The sequence below is a fragment of the Rhipicephalus sanguineus genome, chromosome 7 (genome assembly GCF_013339695.2).
Source record: "Rhipicephalus sanguineus isolate Rsan-2018 chromosome 7, BIME_Rsan_1.4, whole genome shotgun sequence".
NCBI lineage: Eukaryota > Metazoa > Arthropoda > Arachnida > Ixodida > Ixodidae > Rhipicephalus > Rhipicephalus sanguineus.
This window is the reverse complement of record NC_051182.1, coordinates 157,720,714-157,739,723: the sequence shown is the minus strand read 5'-3', so window position 1 is coordinate 157,739,723 and position 19,010 is coordinate 157,720,714.

Here is a 19,010-nt window from a genome sequence, read left to right as displayed (position 1 = left end):
GGAGTAAAGAGTTATTGCAATGCAAGACGGGTTCTAGGCCGTCATTAACAATGAAGGGACCGGTCCGACTTAGTAACGATATAGGGCTGACTTGGCGCCCCATTAGATGAACAGGGAGTGGCGGGCTCCGGTACCCCGATCACACGTGACCGCCTCATCGAGTACTTTGCCATGTTAATAAACTTATAGTGGCATACAACTTAAGAAGGCCAGGCAGGTCCCGGCCGGCCGGTCGAAACACCGCAGCCGTTCACCTCCGGGATTAAAAAAAAAAAAGTGGCCGCTATCCTGCCCCGCGAACGTGAATGTCCAGCGAAGCTGTATCAAACGCCACACATGCTGATGGGAGGGGGGGGGGTATTATTACCTTAGACGAATGGTAATGATAATCGCCTTTTGGTCGGTGTGGTAGCCCGTGATTGCTTGACGAATTTGTTCCTTTCGTCGAGCATTGTATCCACGCCGTTCTTCAGGTGAGTTCAGTTTCTGTGGTCTACCCGTGGCAGTCTCAGAATGAAATGAATGAGTTGCTGGACGGGTCTCCCTTTTATATACGAAAGCGGGAAACACACGCAGGGAGAAGGAATGGCTGTTTGATGTCATTCGAAGCCCTCGTGTGAAGTACATAGCAGCTGCAAACTAATCTTTACCGGGAACGCGTGGGAAGATGTTCCCGTTGCTCACAGGAGTCTTATCATCCATCATGCGGTTTTGATGCTTCTTTGGTGACTTTCTTTTTTGAAAAGAATACTGAGCTCTATGCTCTATACCTGATTGCGAAGAAAGATATGCCGTTAGCCTTCATTTGTTAAAGGGCCCCTAAACCAACCAGAGGTCGAAATTTAGTTGTGGCGCTGCCAATGGCCACGAGTCTACAGAGCAAGCGTTCCTCGGCTCATCGGTCCACCTCCCCGAATGCCCTTCCTCAGCGTCCGAGGTGAAAACGCAAGGAGAGCGCGCATGTGCTAGCAGAGGAGCACGCTAGCGCCTGTTGGTGGTTTAGGGGCCCTTTAACCAGGCGTATTGTGTTTACGCCACGAAATTTTCTGACCAATGAGAAGCATGCAGCCTCGCTGTAAGAAAATAGTTCCGCTCATGCACTTGTTAATATTCTCCGTAGGCGGGGTCACTGGTAGCGCGGCTCGTGACGTCAGTCAAGAGTACCGCCCATATGTGCAGGCTTGTGCGAGTACGCCTGTGAAAACGAAACACCGCGGACGTCTCAAGTTTTATACAACTATAGTAACTGTTGTATCCTAACACCCGCTCTTCGAAATATGCTAGTATGACGGATGCTAGTATGACACATTCAAGGCTAGCTTGCTTTCAGTGCTTGCAGCTACACTGACAGCGTCCACGGAACTGGTAGCCTTGTAACCAGTTAACGAACATCACAGACGAGATGTAATACTCCAATTATATTGTATTTGAACTCACGCTAGAGAGAAGGATGCGCCGATTTCAGTACGGTACATATTTCTCCCGAGGTCGAAGAAATGATCCAGGCCCTTATCGTCCCAATGAGCAGGGTCGTTCTTCACGTAGAACGAGTCGTAGAAGATGATGCCGCAGAGGCCGTCCGCGGGTAGCGAGCTGGACTCCTTGAAGTGCACGCTCACCGTGCACAGGAGCGGACCACGGGTGCCGTGCGGAAAGTCAGGTGAAGCTGAAGAACGTTTGGAAGCAGGGTTATATTCAATGAGTTATATACACTCAATTTCAAGCAACCGATTTAAGCGTGGAGCCTTGGGCTAATTGGTATGTTACGAAAAATGCTATGGTTTGTTCCTTTGTTTTCTTTCTTTTGTTTCTTTTTCGTTGTTTTAATTAATTGCATTGCTCATCTTTTATCACGTGCTATTCTTTGTGATTTTCCGCCATCATATATTTTCGCGTTCTGGCCAACAAACCCCGTTGGAAGTTAGCGATCGACCTCGTGTGTCAGCTTGTCCTATTCCTCAGTTCGTACTATAGCATTCTACTGATTGAGTTATGTAATTATATTTTCTAATCTTCCTCAACATAAACTCCCCCGTAACCAGAACACGTCTTGACCTTGAACACCGCGTTGTCGTGAGTCAGTGACAGCGTTATTCCATTTTGTATATCCTTATGTGAAATAATAATATAGTAGCTGTGGGGGTTTTACGTCCGAAGAGCACGATATCATTATGAGGGACGCCGTAATGGAGGGCTCCGGAAACTTTGCGCACCTGGGATTCTTTAACGTGTACCTTAATCTAGTTACACAGGTCTCTGGCGTTTCGCTTCCATTGAAATTTGGCCATAGCGGCCGGGACTCGATCCCGCGACCTTGGGGTCATCAGTCGAACACCATAACCACTAGAACATCGTCCGTGGCGGGTGCGCTTTCACTAGCACATACAACAGACTGGACGAGGAGCGGTGTTATCACGCTCGGACATTATCGGAATTTCACGGCACTTGTGACGGCGAAAACGCACCTGGAGAGGCCATATAGTTACTATCGCAATATAATATAATATTTTGAGTTTCACTTCCCAAAACCGCGATATGATTATCAGGGACAACATCAAAAGGCTAGCATATGACGGAAAATTTTAAGCATTGTCTGCACACTCACCCGATGGCGTGTCCGTGGTCCCTGGATACTCATGCGTGAACGTCTCCGCTGTCCCTGGGTGCTCACTCATCGACGTGTCCGGTGCCCTGGGGGTTGTGCGGGGTCCCACGGCCGTTGACTGTGTCTCCGTTTTTCTTTCTGGTTTTGTCGTTGCACTTTCCCGAGGTACAATGATGATGTTTTCTTCCACCCGTGTTCCACTATCTTTGCTACCCGTCGGGACCACCGCGGCAGTTGTTCTCCCGTCCTCTTCAGCTACACCTGAAGACATAAGCAAATACCACAACACCTTCGCCCATGAAACCTTAATGGAGTCCAGGCAATAAAATTTGAACAGAGAGTTTGACTGTTACACAACACTGCATCCTGGGAGCTCATGGGTGCCATCTATGCAATATTGTGACGTTGTTTTGACGGTGAAGTCCGCAGAACACAGGCTGGTATAAACGAAACTTATTTAATGGGGATAACTCTCTAAATAGGAGCAATAATCGCTGTACAATGATAGCGGCGAGCACGGACGTCGGGCGTCGACTAATGTGATCGTCGCAAAGCTCGTCGTCTTTTATACATCAGTGAGCGAAAATTCCAGCGCTATCACAAGGGATCCCGGTCGCTCTAGAACAAACTCGACTGCTCGTGCAGGGCGCCCAATTTTATCGGAAGCATATAAACCAGGAGAGAAGTTTTCAAAACGATGCGAAGGTGCCTCTGCCAAGCATTGGTTTTTTGCGAGAGGGCACATACCACGTAACAAAGAACACAAACATAGCCAGGCATTTTTTTTTGGGGGGGGGGAGGGGGGGGTTCAGCCATACTTTATTTTCCAGCGTCAGCTTATATATGTGCGTGAATATAAAACATGCAAAATTGAAAGATTTCGGAGGGGGGGGGGGGGTGTTGTACCACCCATATCCTCCCCCCCCTCCCCTTTGGCTACGCCCCTGAATAACCAATATCAATGCAGCCTAAAGCGCGTTTTAATTGAGTTTTGAAGTTTGTGCAAGCATCGAATCGGAAAGTGAAGCCCCTAGCGATGTAGTCATAAGCGCGGGTAATGTCTGTAAAGAACGTACGTCACGGTTTCTGACGGCTCCTGTAGTTGACTTCATTGGCATTCACACCCTTCCGAGACGTTTCAGACAGCGCGCCTCTCAGCGTCTTGTACTGCCGGAAGACTAGTGATTCTTAGTTTTTTCGTAGGCCTCTCACCGTTTGCGTATTAGGGTTAATGCAGACGTATACGGGATTGGCAACGCTTGTAGCCACACTTGAAGACATTTACCTGTTTTGCTTAATCTGTGTAAAACATTAAAATGAATTAATCATAAATTCGCAGTTCTCTAGTTATTCTATTTTGAGGAGAGCCCTGAATCGACTGAAAGAGAAAATTTCAAATGTTATTGTAGGTGTACTAAACGCACCAAATGTCGCCACCGGCTGCTTGTTGCCGTCAGCGGTTCCGGTAACCCGGTATCCGCAAATATGAGAAAGTCTACGGACAAGCTAATGCTCTCTAGTGCCCGGATTGTACTACTTAGTGGACTCATCAGTGCATCGGCTCTCTCCATGCGGCAGCGCCGCATTGACACGCGTGCTTAGTGCAGTTCCACGTCCCGATGAATGAGCATTGACGCACTCGCCGGACATGGTATTTGCGTATACACGGCGATTCACTGGTTAAAGGAATATCGGCGCGCGGGGCGGCCGGCGCCTGAAGGAGTTTCTAAGCCACAGACTTTCTTAATAAAACAAAAAAGATATATTGTAGGAGACTACGTTTCGAGCAGGCGCGTTGTCAACCGTGCGCGGCGCTCTTTCGTGACGTCAACGGTTCGTTTTGTGACGTTTGGAAGTGCCACAGCCCACAGTAGTGGACGATGACGATCTGGCGGAGGCACTGAGCGGCTGCCACGCGCTCCGATGTTAATAGACCGCTGTGTATATTTAGAACAGAGCGTCCCTGCTGCAATGCGACTTGCAAGCGAAGTTTTATCTGTCTCTGTTCTGGAGCCTCAAGGGTTGAGAATCACGTCTGAACTGCCGGACAAAGGAGTGTTAGTTTTCAAATATGAACGCTTCGTTTGGTCCCGGTTCGCCCGTTTGTTCGACATACAATCCCCGCGGCAAAAGAAAAGACACAGGAAGAACGCCTTTTGTCATATTAGAGTACGCACTAATAAGTTATAAAAATAGGCCTTGTAACCGTATACGTCTAAAAGCAGCTCTCCAGTGCTTTCATAAACTGACAGCTCGCGTCGGAGTCCAGTTTAGCTATATAAGTGAAGCACGAAAACTATGGTTCCTTTTTTTTAGCACTTCTACGCCATCTTGTAGGAGATGACACGTGCAAAGACGGTGGCGAGCGAAAAAAAAGGAGAAAACAGGTGTTCAAATGGTCCGGCATGTTCATGCTTTTTCACATATCAAGAAGATAACCTCCCGTCATGGTGTCAGGGTTGAAGTGTCAACACCATGAAAACTGCCTGCTTTGTGCGCTATGGTAGGCCGACAGAATACGGGGATGCGTTCTGCAAAGTATGCAGCCATGCTTATCGAGTGCGCGTCCGGGGTTGTGTATCTTATCTCATTAAGTTGCGGAAAGGCGAAAAACTCGAACACGAGGTTTCGCTGGAGAAGACGTTTCGACCAAGCAGGCTTTTCTTATTCAAGGCTGCAACTGTTATTAATTAGGGTACCCAGAGCACATCTGACCGTAACTTTAAGACCTTTGAGAATTTTCGTTTCTTTAATGTAGCTAGAGTATTTCATATGACGTATTTTCTGGTTTTGTTTGCCTTGCGGGCAAATTCTCGCGATTGGTGGAAACGTCCAATCACGTAAACAATCACGTAAAAAAAAAGACAAGTCCGCTTGTCGAAACGTCGGCTCCAGCGGCACCTCGTGTTCACGAATTTTTCGTCTCTTCAAACTTCCAGCTTCTCCTGAACTCATGCTTGAGTTGGGGAAAGTCATGCATAAGAAAAACCGGTGAGTGCTATAGCAATAGAGCCAGACAACGCCTCCTCCGTGTTAAAAAGTGATTGGACAGCCTGATAGCAACGCATTGCAAGGTCTGTGGATTCTACCCGAAGTTTGTGAATCGAAGTCGACAGGAAGAGTTAGAGAAAAAAAGGGACAGACAACTCGTAATGGGGTTTTACGTGCAGGCTTCAGCAAGCGTAGTCTCGCCGTGGTTCAGGATATATCAACCGGACCACGGGAACAGTGCCCTCCATCTAATCTCAATGCTTGCGACAGGTCTTAGGAAACCTCGCACGAATGTCAAAAAGCGTATACAAGCGCTGTGCGTCTCATGGCTTCTCAATCATGACCAAGCACTCAGGCTTTGAAACTTCAGGCATTTTAAAGTAAATTATAGTTGGAGTTTACTGTTTTCCCATAGAATGAATACAAGCCATCTCACTTGGAGCAACGAGGATCACAACGCTGATCAGCGCTGCAAGGAAGGCGACGACTCCCAAGATGCATCCCACCATACACACCAGCTGGTCCTGTTGGCTTTGGCTGTGAATCGGAGACAATGGATTGTGTGTGGCCAGGCCATTCTGCAGGGCAACTCGTATCTCTTTGTCTTGTCGATATAAGATGTTTTCTGTGTTGGTACGCTTCCATCGCTTATCGGAAGATCATTGCATAGGTAAAGAGGCTTCCATGGAAAGCAGATATTTACAGACGCGCAAATTAGTACGCATTTAGGTCTAACTCACATAAAATCCAACTGCGTACAATATGCAATGTAGGAAACACCAATCTACAGTGACCCTGCGCAACAACACGGAGTGATGTTTTTTGTCGACACAGAAAGCAAATTACTTACTGCGCGTTGCCCCGAGGGCAGAAAAACTAGAAATCAGGCCAGAACTAATGAGACAATACGTGCAACTTTAGCGAGAGCCCTTCTTTGTATAGAATGAGGATGCTTTGTATCAAGAAGTATAGATCGATGTTATCAGCTTTAGACATGTGATTCTCTTTCTTAAGAATATTTAGACTATCTTAAAGGTGGTGTATGGCTTATTCACCATTTGGTATATTCGTTTGCATACCTTGAACTCTGAAAGTGGGCTGATACTAAGGAGGTTTAAAACATTTCCTGTGGACAGTGTGCTTCGAGTGCAAAGACCCCATTTCCCCCCTTTTAAAGATGGCGCGGCCGCAGCAGCCATATTAAGGGGGGGAGGGCACGATGAAACGTTAGCGTATGGCGAAGCAAAAAAAAAAATAAATGTGCCTGTCAAACGTCCTACATGCTTTATATGGCAGACCCTTTCTTTAACGCCAATTTATTGTACTCACCTTTTTGATGATTCCACTGCAAAAATAAAAAAATAAATAAAAAAATAATCGTTGAAAGAGTTAACCAGCATTTTCCACAAATATGAAACCAATAATACACTACGGGATCTTACACTCCTTTGTTGCAATCGAAGAGGGCCCTGTGATGACAGAAAAAAAAGGAAAAAATACAGAAAAAAAAGACATGCGTCAGTACACGTGTTCGCGATGCACCTATGAGGAGGGCTTAGACTCCCTTCATCCGAGGGGGGGGGGGCCTCATAGGGCGGCCACCTACACATACATACATACATACATACATACATACATACATACATACATACATACATACATACATACATACATACATACATACATACATACATACATACATACATACATACATACATACATACATATTTGTCTGTGTGTGTGTGTATTTGTGTCAAGTGTTATTCTGGGTGAAAGTCATTTTCTTCACAAATCACAATTAAGTTGTGTTTGGTACGATCACAGTGTATTGAAGCCAACTGTCTCTAGAATTGAACGAATGCTTATGAATGTTACAAAAAGAAATATCTCATTCGGAGTGTATTCGCGTGTTTGCTAATGTACCGGTCCAATCAATCACTGAATAGAGGGCATTTTAACACGAAAGTGTTTGATGCCATGGTCCACCAAGACGTTCATGACGTATTTACATCACGGAAATACGTCAACAAAATGAACGCGATCAGGTGGCAAAAAAAAGTTTAAGAGAAAAAGTTCCGTTGACAGGAGGCGAACCTGCGACTCGTCGGTCCGCGGCGATGGCCAGCGGGCGTCTAGCCCCTGCGCTGCCACCAAACACACGAACGAGATTACACGAACGTGCCTTTTATCTTTCACACAATCCTCTCACAGTGCTCTTGATTCTCGGGGTGGTGGTGCCGTCTGGAAGCGGTGGAGTGAAGTAATAGGCGGCCTCCGCGCGCCGTTGCTACGAGCGTTCCATTTATTGCGTTTCCAATAGTACAAGCATAATTTGGTCAATGCTCTAACACACCACGAGGTGGCGTCTTTAGTCCATGCCTCGCTTATAGCATCCATCCGTATTAAAAACAAAAGCTTATAAATAGTTGGGGAGGGGTGAAGCATAGGGAAGGGTGTTTCAGCTCCCCTAACATGAAACATGTGTAGGGGCGAAGCATGCAGTGTGCGCAGGTGCTTCCAACAGCACGATCTCTGCTAATAGGCCATGAAAGACAGAAGAAAGATTAGACACAGAGACCCGCAGTCCGCTTTTAGTTAACGTGCACGCTGCAAATCTTTATTGTTATACTACGCACGAGAGAAATATCCCAGCGGCACCACATTGCAGGACAAGATGCAGAGCTTTTATATACGCGGTGGTTGGTGAACGGTTGTGCAGCGCGAACAGTCGGTGTTTTCAATCAAGAAACTCGCTAGAAGACACTGCCTGCTTCGGCGTTGTCTCTCGCGGGCGAGGGCACGTTCTCGTTCCTTGCGAGCTGGGTAGTTCAATGTTCATCGCAGAAAGAGCGTTTAAGTCAACGCGCGCCGTTCGCTCTATCTCGTCACACGGCGAGCGCTGAGGCGGTGGCGCCCTCTCTTACACTCAAGCAGATGGACCATCACGACAGCTAACGACGCTGCACGCCTACACGCCGAGAGCCTAAGGTGCTTCGCCCCTAAAAAAAAGTTCTGTGACGCTCGCCTGGCTGTAGCACTGCGTTCCACGCTCGCCCTGAGGAAAGTCACGACCAGGCTAGAGCGAAGGCACGAGACGCGTTGCGTTTCTCTTCGCGCTTCACGATGCTTTGAAGGAGCGCTTATCGAGTACCAATTTTTATTATGTGCTTGTTCATGCCAGCCCAAGGTCGCGGCACCCGTACGTTTTACATAAAATCACCTGTAGCAGCCTATCATAAAACAGGCAGATTGAAATAACCGTGAGTGTTATAATACACGTTTTGCCAATACACGTTTCTCACACGGCGGAAAATCGGGCTAGGTGGCTGTTCATGATCAGCGCTCGTTTGTCTCTCCGTGTTCGTAAGTCGTTTTCTGCACAGTTATTTTCTCCGCCACCGCCTTCGCCACTTCGTAAATTCATTCTATTTTGCCCGTTTGCTGAGCATTTCTTTCTTACCGAATTAATGTAATGCATGCAAAACACGGAAAAGAAATAGCTTTCACCTTTTCAAACCGTTGTTTCGGTGGATACCGCAGCAGACACTGTATAAGCGGGCACGCCAGCACCGGCGGCGGCGGCGGATTCACTCGGCTGTGCAAAAGCGAGATACGCTGGGGCACGCCGACTCGCTGCTGCTTCACCTTCTGCGAATTGCAGTCTTCTGGGCAATATTAATGCAAACCAGGCTCTCGAGGAACGCGTCCTCTTCGATGCTGCAAGTGTTGTGTTGCTCGGGTACTTTGTAATTGCGCCGATGCGAGCCACCGCCGACGCCCTGGCCGCCATGTTGTATTTGCGGCTCGCCGCTGTTTACATCACGTGTTATTAAAGGGGTCGGGAAAGAAAATGACGCTGCCCGGGTGTAATTTTCCCTGCTTCAACAAGGATTAGACATGCCGATTCCGTAATATTTCGGCGCAATATTCAGTCTGTAAATAATGACGCCCGTTTGAAATCGCGGTTTAATTGAGCTCCCAAACGACAGTGCGGAACTACGAGCCGCCTTAGGCACTAACTTCTCTTATCGTGACGTCACGGTAAGGGAAGTTATAAACACTGCGTTAGCTTTGATTTGCTCTAAAATAATAGATTTATAGAAACCTCGAAAAGAAACAAATAACAGAGCAACTTTAGCGCTCGGAGTTATATACTGTGCACATACAGCACGTGATCTGCTTGCTTCTGCTTTCAAGTACATCCCGGGCTCTGTCGCGTATGTATTCTTGCCTTCGCTCGCTTGGTGAAGCGTCACAGTTTTTTCTTTCTGGTTGCGTTATGTTGTGTTTTACGGCGTGTTTTGGGCGGCTTACTCCTCGCTATGCCAACCGTGTGCTTCTTAAAATCTTAAAGGCGTTATGGTGACGTCTTTACTGCGTCATGATATAAACAGTATGATGCTACGAACCTCGGCCAGCTATGGCTCAGCAAACATCGTTGCGTCGCCATGTTTTGTCGACGACAGAGACTCTTCATTGGCTGACTTAAAGTGACATCAGCAGTATAATTGAGGGGAATGTGAGAAGGGAATCGTAATTGTGCTTTTACAGCTATTAAATGAACCCGGACGATGAAACGAGTCGAGGTATAGTATTGAATGGACGGGCAGGATTCCGAATATACACGTAGTTGAAAATTTTCGGAAAACGTTTCACGACCCATTTAAGCTAGTGGAGCCAAAGCACGGCTTCCCATGAAGCGGAAAGGCGACCCGCTTTCGTGTGGCGGAAAAATCGGTCTCGGACCGATTTTTTCGCGTCTGGCTCACCGCCTGGTTTTCCGGCCGCTTAGGCGGCGAAGCGAGCGAACTTCCGATGAGTTTTGCCGCATTGGCCCGCTTCGAGGCCAATTGTGATCGCGCCCATACAATTGGCATACCAGTAATAGGACCTATCCCTGTCAGCGATGAAGACGCCCAGGACACACGCCTTAACAGTTATTGAAATAATACGGCCCATGCTAGACGCTATTTGGATTTCAAACATCACAGCGTTCGTCCCATTCTTTGCAGCCATCTCAATATTATCAAATGTAACCAGAGCATATTAGTTACATTCGCGTTTGCTGCTAACAGTGCAATATGCACTGCAGTGACGCAATGATCCCTCCGAACTTTCTTCACGCTGGGAATTAGGCCTTCATCCACGTGCTCAGCAGCGCGACACGTCATTTGCTACAGGCAAGAACGAGGATAACACCTTCATATCCAGGCAACAATGAAATGTGTTAACGGGAAATCACTAGTTACATCGACAAAAATTCATATTTTCATATCAGAAACGGCCGATCGCCGAGAAACTCCTGACCTGAGGAGCGTCAGTTCTTGGAAAACGGTGCCTACAAGTGCAGACATGACCGGCGCACTTTCCAGGGCCGCCTTCTTGCGCTCTACGGCGTGAAGTTCTGCGCGTGCGACGCTGCAGCTCAAATCTACGGGTTAGAAAAGCTTGAATAGACTTCATTTCACTCACCCGCAAGAATTGACTCGGCGGACAATTCTTCATAGGAGGGCCTGCTTCCTAAGAAAAAAATGAAGAAGAGGAAGAAAAAAAAACGTGTTTCAGGTGCGTGCATGTCTTTATATGGCGGCAGAAGTGGCCAAAATATTTGTTAGTATACCCGTCATAATGCATTATCACACTGAGATTTCTAACCCTTTGTCATCTGATATCATCATATTGCTCTATATTCTCAAATTTACTGGAACTATTTTTATTTGTGCGCGGCATGCTAGACGTCCTTTACGCCGCGTCCACTGACATTACCATCACTAACTTGTATCTACATATTCCCAGCTATCCCGTGCCTGTACATCTGCTTCACCGGCACCATCGGTTTTGGGCTGACGAGCTACCCAGCTGTCGAATCGATCAATCAGTCGCTCTGTTTACGCCAAGCAATAGTACAAAACTGCAACTAAACGTTGATTGTCAACAACGGATCACATAACATCAAGCTGAGTGGCCCTGTTAGGCCTATCTGTCGCCGCGTCGTCCTTACCCACAGCATCACATTTAAACACCAATTCAATGTTTGCGTCCTGCGGAGCAGATTCTCAAGGCCCATATAATACTTACGCCCAAGGGGAGACCCGACCCTGAGGATTGAAGGGGGGGAGAGCACCGGCGGGCTGGCCATACTTCTTCCGTTGTTCTCGACACTGGATCTGATCGTGCAACGTTCACACGAGAACTCGGCACGCGCCAATGGCCATTGCCCACTACATCTTATACTGACCGTTTAAAGGTAAGCGATTTCATGAACTGCGGACGCCTCACTAAAACAACCGTTATGTTGGTATACATCACTTTATATTAAGACGAAAGCCTTGGATCCCTCATGAGACACGAACCTTGACCGTCGGCGTCATCGTCCCGCGGTGTCGGAAACACGAGTGATGCAAGAAATCATCACGTGATGACGTGACCATATGACGTCATCACGATGTTTGGCAACTTGTGACTGTTCATGAAAGGTTACAGCGCACATAGGCAGGGACGAACTAAGAACACACAAGACGTCTTACTTTTGACGTCATCACGAATTCCCAAGCAGAAGGCGAGAGTTCGATACCGGCACGGAGCTGTGATCTTATCGTCGCTGATGCTGACGGACAACGCCGATTTTTGATTACCAACGAACGACACCGCCGCCGACACCTGAATTTCTGCGAAGCAGTCTCTTTAACACTATCGCCTTAATATAGCGTAAATTTAGCTTTTGTTGTTGGTGTTTGGGGCACAGTTTGGGACAGCATTACACAGCGCTGGTGTAAAAGGGCTCGATGCAGAAGAAATCTACAGCGCTGTTTCCTGTATTTTTTTTGGTTGGTTGGAGCCTACTAATTCTGGCACACACCCACTCTGGGGGATTGGCCAAGAAAAATTATTGTAGCCACGGATGATAATTACAGTAATTTTTTTTAACCTCCCTATTACTAAAGTAGAAAAAAAAACGCGAAGATACAGAGCAATCAATTACAAAAGGTAATATAGCCTATGAAGGATAATTATATTAATTACAATTTTGAGCCGACCAGACAGCTGAGTTTACCTGACTCGACCAAATTTGGGTCTATGACTTACTTTTAATGACATTTTATAATGATGTCACGAGTATTTTTTCAGTGTTTCATAGACCTTATGTTGGAATACGTTTAGTTGCTAAGATGAAATTACACACAGCATCAAAAATTTCTCTATGACAATGTCCCAAAACAGAGGCACCGAAATTTAGAACATTTTCTGCAGTTAAATTTAAACCAATCGTTGAAGATGGAGTAACCAGAAGTCTTTTCCTAATTATTGAATAGTTGCGGCATGATATAAAATAATGTTCAATAGATTCTGTTTCTTCGCAAAATGGGCAAAGGGGTGATATCGCCAAACCAGCTCTGTGTAAATATAAGTTTAATGGGGGGACACGGCATCTAAATTTGGAAATAATAACCTCAAACTTTCTAGATTGACTCCACTTAGGTTTCCATGGAAATTTAAGGTGTTGATATTCTGTCCATTTCGTTATCGTTTCCATCATATCTGTACAAATTGCTAATTTTCTATATCTGATCGCTGCAATGTATTCTACTTCTGGGAGTACCGAAATTATTGGTCCATCGAGGGAAGCCCGGGCTAAAGAATCGGCCAATTCATTTAATTGTATCCCGCAGTGACCTGGTACCCACAATAATTTCAGAAGTTTCAGATGTGGCGGAACTAATGTGCGCAAAGTCATGAGGGCTCGTGAGTGTTCTGAAGCTGTAAGTGCTGTACATACCGAAAGAGAATCTGTTATTATGATTGCACTATTTTTACTGTCCAACTTCTTTTTTTTTTACGCTGTTCTTCCAGAACACTTTACTGCATTCAGATATCTTATTATGGTAATAAAAACTGTTAAGAAACGCGTGATTACTAGTTTATGAAAACCATTTGTCCAGCAACACGCAATATAAGCAAGGAACTCACAGGGTGCCCTATGCATTCGCTTAAGACGACTCGTGGACGAAAGACATCTGCTTCTTTCTGTTTTAACCCGCTGACACGCTATGTACACAGTTGTGTACATCACTTGCTTGCTGCCACTTGTAACGACTAGGGGCTCATAAAGAGTGAGCAAGATACGTTGAGCTTTTGCATGTAATTAACCTCCTGCATAACAAATATGTCTTCGTTTATCGTCATTTTGCAGTCTACGGTTGTATATGATCAGTTTGCTGAATGCATTACGCTGTTCGACGAGTCTTTCAACGTGCCCCTACCGGAGAGCCACGTCAAAAGCATATTTTTTTCTTCGCTCCAAATAGGCATACCCGAAAACGAATTTGAACTATATCTGTGGCGTAAGATTTCATGCTATTAGTAACAAAAACGGAGCACGAATGAGTTCACAATAAACAGATATGTAACTACAATTGAACTAAAATTAGTATAAGACACCTAAATTAACACATTCATGACATTATTCTTGTTGCAGTAGAATATCGAGTGCCTTGAAATAACGTTGTATCGATCTCACGCATTTACAGACAGTTCTTCATAGGTGGCGTCTGAAAGGGTTAAATCGATGAATTGGTTCTCCCATGCAACCCCTTCAAATCTTTCTGCACCTCACGTGATTTTGCACGGGCTCCAGGATCGGAGATATCGGAAGCTTTCTGCGTCTTACCTGGTTTTACACTACCTCCGTGATGAGCCCACCTATGGCTAAGCGACGATGCCATGTGATGGCGTCATCATGTGACACCCGTTATGCGACATCGTGAAGACGTCACTTTAGCGTCAGCATCGCGTAATGGTCATGTCACGAACTTGCGCGATATGTGACGTCATGATGACGTCATATGGTGACGTCGTCACGGTATGATTTATCGCATTACACGAGTTTATTTGTTATAGATACTGCGATCTGATACAAGATCTTGGTAACGTGGTACATATGTAGGTGTGTAAAACAAAAAAAAACCAGGCGAGAAACAGTGTTTCTTCACACACGCACTTTGAAGAACCAAAGAAATAAGGAAGCAACGTTATACCAACAATTTTTAAATATATACGTGTGGTCATTGTGAACAAGGCTACCGCGTGAGAGTCGAAAAGTCTTTTTCAACACATATTTTTACATTGGTCGGCGCTGTGTTTTTTTCGTCCAGACAGACAATAAGTTAGGACGAATAAAAAGAAAGAAAAAAACACATGAACAATCTTAGCCAGAGCAAGAAACTCTACCTTCTGAACATGCGATTGAAATTGCGATAGTGAATCCTGTGTCAGTTTTATCGGGCAGTTTGTTCGAAACCACTATCGTCCTCGGAAAGAGAATACTTTGACGCTCGTAATGAATGGAATTACAGCTAGTTAATGTCTGTGCGTGGTAAATAATGTGTTCAATACTTGAGGTGGTGAGACGTGTCGATGTGGCAGTGTCCTTTTACTAGTTAAAAAATATTTAGACTACATGCACGATTTCAATCAGTAATAGCAGGTTGGCCCCTTTGAGTAGTATATTTATGAGGTTAGTGATTCAAGTGTGACCATACGTATTGCAGACAAATCTAACAGCATTTTTTTTTTATTTTGTTGACATTCGAGTTTTCCAATATCGGTTTTATTGAACGGGTCCCATACAATTACGGCATACTGCCGCCGCTGATAGTAAATTGTCAGGTTTCATCAGGCATTTAAGGATTTCGCCTTAATAACTCGACGTGGCCAATCTGTTTTATTTTATCCGTGTCGAGCGGCGTAGCTTCGTCTGTGCCAAGTGGGGTCAACAGGGATGCGTGTTGACGGGAGTCGCGTCGTCTGTGACGAGTGGGGGCAACAGGGATTCTCCACTCCCCTGTACACTTTCGCCATGCACTGCTGCTGTGAATAGTTTAAATCGTCATGAAGTTCCGGTGTGTAGCTGCTCATGAAACCGAGCGCCTGGACACGCCTGAAGGAGCCACGGCCGATGAACAGGTTAAGGCATGGCGCTCCTTCTTCGTCGAAGTCGATGTCGTACGCTGCCAGGCTGAACTGTAGGCTACTGCGTTTAATCAGTGCGGCACACACCTACGGCGGCAAAAGAATAAATAAATAAATTTCAGACCTGCGCGGAAAACGGAGCAAAGTCACAGCGAAAGCTGTTGGAGCGGCCTTTTTATGATCGGTTACGACCAGGGAGATTTAAAAAGAATTTAAAAAGCTTTAAGAAGAGCTTTAAAAGAATCTATCTATCTATCTATCTATCTATCTATCTATCTATCTATCTATCTATCTATCTATCTATCTATCTATCTATCTATCTATCTATCTATCTATCTATCTATCTATCTATCTATCTATCTATCTATCTATCTATCTATCTATCTATCTATCTATCTATCTATCTATCTATCTATCTATCTACCGCAGAGCGCACGACTTTAACGATCGCCGCACATTTTAGTTACAGAGAGCTTTATTTTTTGTGGACCGGGAGGTGAGTAGTGTGTCTTACCCAAATTACGCCGCAGATACCCGCTAGGATGACGTACGGCTACAGTGACATCGTATGTTTAACCTCAGCTTTAAACAGGTCCGATGTTAAAAAAAAAAAGATGTAGTATATTCACGGACCTCCTATCGGACTTGGTGAGAAAACACGTCCTGCGAAAAAGCAGACAGTGCCATTAACAGCTCCGTCAATTCTTTCAGTCGTGCGCGGGAAGGAAAGTTTAGAAGCGGAGCGCGATGTTGCGATTTTCTCAGGCGCCCTCAGGCGTCTGCATAAAAAGTGATGCCTGCATGTGATGTCTGTATGAAAGGTGATGCTGAACAGCTGCCGGCGCCTGCTGTTTGGCATCACTCGAGAGACAGCATGCGAGTGGCCAATAGCTAACATAAATTAAGACCGGTGCGTTTGGTTCAGCTGTGCTTCTTGCTGCGGAGAGCCGCCACGTGCCCGCGACGCGCTTCATAGTCTGGTGGCATTACACAGTGAAATGATAATAATACCTGTGGTTTTGCGCGCTGAAACCACGATATCATTATGAGCCACGCCGTAGTGGAGGGCTCCGGAAATTTTGACCGTCTGACGTGCTCCGAAATTCGTATCACCAGAAAGCATGAAAAATTAGCATGCGACAAAAGAAAGCTGGCGTCCATTTTCATCTATTGTTCTTCAGGGTCGCAGCAACGTCAGGAAGAACCCTGAATGATTGTCAGTTAAGTTTTTAGAAGTCGGCAATCATACAAGCACTCGTAAATATACGGCCCGTACGCGCGTATTTCATTAATGAACCAGGTGCGCTGTGACCCGCGACAGCAGTAGCCCCTTCCAAATTTTAGTATGCTTTTTTGCATGACATTGGAGTACTGCAGCAAAAGTACCAAAAGAAGCGCTTTGACGCGATGGATCAAGGCCACAAACTTACATAACTACGGTCCTGTGTTATGATTTTGTTATCGCGGAGGTGTTCGGGGTGTTTTTTGGGAGATTTACGGCAGTGCCCGCACCTCAACAGTCGCGCATGTTGACTTTGTGAGACCTGACTCTTTCGCCAAGACCGCTCTCGCCTTCTTTCGGTCCTCGTCCATCTTTCGTAGCCTCTCTAGTAGGATGTCTGATGCACGAGGTAGGCACGTGTAAACACAGTACAACAGCAGCCCGCGTCGACGCGTTAGAAAAAAAAAAAAGGCATACACTCTAAAAAAAAAGGGAGCGAGAATGGAGCAACGGGCTCCGTTCCTCCTTCGGAGCCGCGACTTTCTCCTTTGTGGACGATTTACTCGTCGCGCCCTCTTGCGGCAAGCGCCAAGGGAGGAACTTTTCTCCTCAACCACGTGACTTGCGCGCGCGCGCATGCGCACGCCGAGTTAAATCGTGATTCCGTGCTGCGGAGAGCGGCTGCCCTTTCGCGCTCACTCGGCAGCCTCAGACCAGACTACCCAGTACTACTGATCTCGGCCAGTCGCGTGCAATTACTTGTACCTAGGATTGATGCGAGCAACACACGATTGATGTTCATTGTTTTTGTTCTATGCGTTGAGTAACGTTTGTGGCGTTTTTTTTTTCGTTTTTTTTTATAGGCTCGGCGTGTGCGCGATGCGCCGCATACTTCCGTGTGTCTCGTGTTGTTTGTATACGTTTGCGCACGATCTGCTTGTCATAAATACAGTAAGTTCCGCTTCACAAAACAGTCTTGTTTTAATGAACACCTTAGACTGTACACCAATAATTCAACTTTTTTCGGCGTTAACATACTTGGCTAGAGCACGCGTTTTTTAGTTTTACACAGCACTTATCAATACAACAAGCAATATAAAGCATGAAGGTTAATTTTTACAACATTTTAGCAAACGTGATACCACTGGACAGTGCATGCGTGAAAGTACGATAACATATAATTGCTGGAGTTTGACGTGTCGAAACCACCGTATGATTATGAGGCACGCCGTAGTGTGGGACTACGGATTAATTTCGATCAACTGGGGTTCTTTAACGTGCACCCGAACATGAGCACATGGGTGTTCTTTGCCTTTCGCCCCCATTGAAATGTGGCCGCATTTTAACGTTAACCTGCATCGTAATTGCACATATCTGAAAAATAAGTCAGTGACTTCTGTCAATTAAGCCAAAATTCTCAATCACATGCGTTTTGGAATACGCATGCCATCACTGAGAATTAGGATCGACTTATGCACGCGAGCAGTATGTATCTCTCGTTCTCAGGATTTTGCTTTCGCGTGCGAAACTCAACACAAAATACGCTTCTAATGACAGCTGTGCACAGTGGGTAATCACTAACACTCTCACTCACCTTTGTGAAAAGAGTATTCCAAATCTAACGCAAGACAAACCACCGCCACAACGACAACTACACAGTTGTCGCACATTGACCACAATTTCACACGCCAGGCGAATACCGTGACGTAACGTAGCAGAGCAGCATGTAGGTACAGCGTACTGAAATATTACAGAACACGTAGTGTTGGTAGCGTTCTTTTCCATAATTCGCGCGGTGTAGCGCCAGTTTCTCTACTCAAGTAATCGAGCTGCCGCGACGCCAACGGCCACTGACATCGCTCTCGAACATATTCCTTCCTCCATGCTCTCGAAAGACCACCGTCCGGTGCGAGGCCATCTTGTCTTGTTTCTTCGCACGACCCGCGTTGTAACGTACGTATACACAAATGAGGCGGCGTACCGCATCAGAAGCATTGTCACTGAAGGGCTAGCAGTTGAAAGAATCCATGGCCCATCGTCATGCTTGTGGTCAACGCATGAACAGAATGTGAATAGATGTCAACGCCAAACCACTCAACGAAGTCGACGCGACGAAGGCAAGGCGACAGAATCTGAACATGTTACCGATGTTGCGCCCTCCCACAGTAACTATTGAAAATAAAGAAATCAAAGAGAGAGAGAAATTTCATCTGTGGCCGCTGT